General features: G+C 36.1%; 1 pseudogene; it reads left to right on the forward strand.

The window, feature by feature from the left end:
• The first annotated feature begins 1,403 nt into the window (after positions 1 to 1,403).
• On the forward strand, positions 1,404 to 2,360 carry LOC102821554 (annotated as a pseudogene).
• Positions 2,361 to 3,807: the final 1,447 nt, after the last annotated feature.

The following is a 3,807-nucleotide window of genomic DNA, read 5'->3' on the forward strand; positions in this document are numbered from 1 at the left end:
ATAAGGTCACTATGAGTCGGTACTGAATGGATGGCACCTAATTACAACAACAATAAGTTTTCATAATTTTGTCCCCTATATACTCTACGATGGTCATGAATGTGTTTACCACCACTCTGGAGGTCCTGTATAGGGTGGGAGATAAATGTGGAATGAAATTCAAAATCATATAAAATACAGTATTTACTGGTCTGAAAGGAGACTGATAGAGCCCCAGAGATTACGGGCTTGGACCCCTTTCAGGTCTGCAACTGAACTCCTTCCCATGGCTCAACATTCAGTCAGATAATAAATAAACCTATAAGGGGAACAGGGAGATAAGCACTCTCCTTTCTTAGAACAATTCAAGATCAGAAGTGCCGCAATTGTACAGAGATGAAGATTAAAATGCATGAAGGCATAGGACAGAATGACAAACAGAAACAGTAACCCAGTGAGAAAGCGAGAAGAGTGTTGTGTTGTTATATTGTAGGGGTTGCTATCAGTGTCCCAAAAGACAATGTACCTTGATGAAGCTATCTTGATTATTTTCCTTCCACTAAGCCCTATGTACTGGACAATGAACCCAAATTCTATTACTTAATTTTCAGAAATACATATTAATTTACTCCTTGTGAGATTCTCTTTTGATGTTGCAAATAGAGAAAAGAAGGTGAATAAAAAGAATATTTATAAATAAAGTTAATTTAGATAACAAAAAATTAGACTCTGAATCTTAGAGTGGTTTCTAGGTATTTCTTTAGAAAAAATGAGTTTTCATTTTAATGAAATTGTCATTAAATAAATTATTAATTTAAAGGACAATAATACTACACAATTTGACCTTTGGCTTCACAGTTATTGGAATTTACCCTAGCACAAAGTTGTATGGCAGGAAAGGTCTTTAGGAATTACCCTGTCCAACCAATCCATTTTTCAATTCCCAATACTGTATTTCCTGTGAAGGGTACTCCCCCCTGCTAAAATTGGGTGATGTACAATGTAGAAATACACCTCATCCAATTCCAGATACATGTGTTCAATAGTTGATCACAACGTTTATTTTGTTGTGCTTAAAACAAAACAATGAGTTCATTACCAGTATTCCAAATTGGTGGAGTTTTTGGCAGAGCAAAAAAAAACAAGTATTCTCCCATGACAGGACCAGTTTTCAAATATAACAACTGATTTACTAGCATAGACTGTTAGCAACATGTTTCTATCCCAAACAACTATGGGACACCTAACACAGCAAGAACTTAATAAATAATCACTTTAAGCAGTAATGATGAACAAATGAAAGAAATTTTTTTTTACTATGTTTCTAGCACATTTTCCATATCCTTTTTTTTTTTTACTATTTCTACCATATTTTCAATTTTTTTTTTCCCTAGCTGCCTCTACAATAAGTTTCTTCAAAAATCATGATAGCAAATACAACCACAATAAATGGATTCCTCCTCATGGGTTTTTCTGACATTTGAGAGCTACAGATTTTACATGCTTTGCTGTTTTTAGTAGTGTACCTCCTAACCTTAACATGTAACCTCATCATTATCATCATCACAACAGTAGACCAGCATCTCCAAACCCCAATGTATTACTTCTTAAAACATCTTTCCCTCCTAGACCTCTCCTTCATTTCTGTCACGGTTCCCCAGTCCATTGACAACTCTCTGATAGATAACAGCTATATTTCTCAAGGTCAGTGCATACTCCAGGTTTTCTTCTTCACATCTCTGGCTTGGTCTGAGTTGGCCATTCTCACGATGATGTCTTATGATCACTATGTAGCTATCTGCTTCCCACTGCACTACGAGGTCATCATGGATCCTAGTAAGTGTCAGGGGGCTATGATAGCCATGTGGCTAAGTGGAAGCATCTCTGGAATCTTGAACACATCAGTCACATTCTCCATGACATTCTGTAAGGACAAAATAATCCACCAGTTCTTCTGTGACATCCCCCAGTTACTAAAGCTCTCCTGCTCCAATGATTACCTTGCAGTGATTGGAGTGGCAGCTTTCATGTCTATACTGGCATTCATCTGCTTCATCTCCATTGTTCTCTCCTATATCCACATCTTCTCCACAGTACTAAGAATACGCTCTGTTGAGGGCAGATCCAAGGCCTTCTCTACCAGCCTGCCCCACCTCTTTGTTGTCTCATTTTATATCTCCCTGGGTGTCTTTGAATTTCTAAAACCAACTTCAGATTCTCCAACTGCTTTTGATCTTATGATTTCTATGTTTTATACAGTTAACTCCCCGACACTTAACCCTATTATATATGGTCTGCGGAATGAGGCCATAAAGGAGGGTTGCAGAAAGTTACTGTTGGGTAGACAATTCACCAATAAAACATACTTGTTTTATTGTTAATGATTAGATAATACTATATACGAGAAAATGTTAAATAATTCTGAATTCCTTCAATTTGGTATTAATGAAAAGCAATAACTTGTTTTTTCCTTTGGGTTAATCATGCAATATAAACATTGTCATTAGGGAAACTCTTCATGTAATCCCTACACCTTTTTTAGTTATTTGAACCATTTGTTCATTCTTTCAAATTAAGAGTAAATCAACAAGTACAACATTTTTATATAGACACCTACTCTCCACTCCTGGTGTGGTGCTGTAGTATAAGCACTGGATCATAAACCACAAGGGTGACAGCTCAAACCCACCAGCTGCACAGTGGGAAAAAAAAGAGGTTTCCTGCTCCTGTAAAGATTTACAGCCTCAGAAATCCTATACAAAGTCTTGCCACCAACAACAACTCTCTTTTCTTTCAGAATTCTTTTGGGCATAGAAACACACATATACACAACAACAGCTGAGAACACACAAGTTTTTTCTCTTTAACAGACAATCCTACAACAAAGAAGGAATAAAATAATGATGATTTACCCACAACCCCAACAACTGAATACATCAACTGTTTTACTTCATTTGTTTAATATCAAATGTCCATCTTCATTTTCCTGTTTATATATACCAGTTTTGAATATTGGTGCAAGGAACTTTGGTGGTACAATGGTTGAGCTAACCAAAAGATTGGCAATTTGGACTTACTTTGCAGTTCTACAGGAAAAAAGACCTGGAAATTTTCTTCCATAAAGAGTCCAGCATAGAAAATCTTATATGGCAATTCTACTTTGTCACATGAGTCCCTATAAGTTGAGAGGTGATTCAACTGACCCCAACAACAAGGAATTCATCTCATTATGTAGGAAAACCTACCTGGAACTTGTGTGGATGGAAACCTGTCAGAGAAGGAAAACTCAGATATTAGCCAATAAACAAGCAAGGGGAAAATGGTAAGGACTGCGCTTTACCAAAGGGAGAAAACTTGCAAGACTTGGAAAACACAGGACAGCCTATTTGACTTCCTGCTCTCAGAAGTTTCACTGGATATTTAACTATTTGCCTATTTTATAATATGGGTTATTTCCAATTTTTAAATCTTATACAAAATGCTACAATTGTAGTCCTGCTATTCATAATCCCAAAGAACAGGGTTTGCTAAACCAAAGTATACAAAAAGTTCAAATCTCTTGAACATTAATTGATTTCCAACAAGATGAAACCATTTTATGTGGCCATTCATTATATATGGCATCTGACTTCTCCATGTCTCACCTGATTTTAATTATTTACCCAAGAAGTGGTCACATGTTAGATGACTCAAACCATACTAGGTGCCTGTAACACAAAAGTGCATCATATATATACACAGCATTGGGTATTTTAGAGTTTTTTAAACGTTTGTCATTTTCACACTAGTAAAATTCTGCTTTTTGTAATTTTTAAAAATTGATGACTC

This window comes from Chrysochloris asiatica, unplaced genomic scaffold (assembly GCF_000296735.1).
Source record: "Chrysochloris asiatica unplaced genomic scaffold, ChrAsi1.0 scaffold00674, whole genome shotgun sequence".
Taxonomy (NCBI): Eukaryota; Metazoa; Chordata; class Mammalia; order Afrosoricida; family Chrysochloridae; genus Chrysochloris; species Chrysochloris asiatica.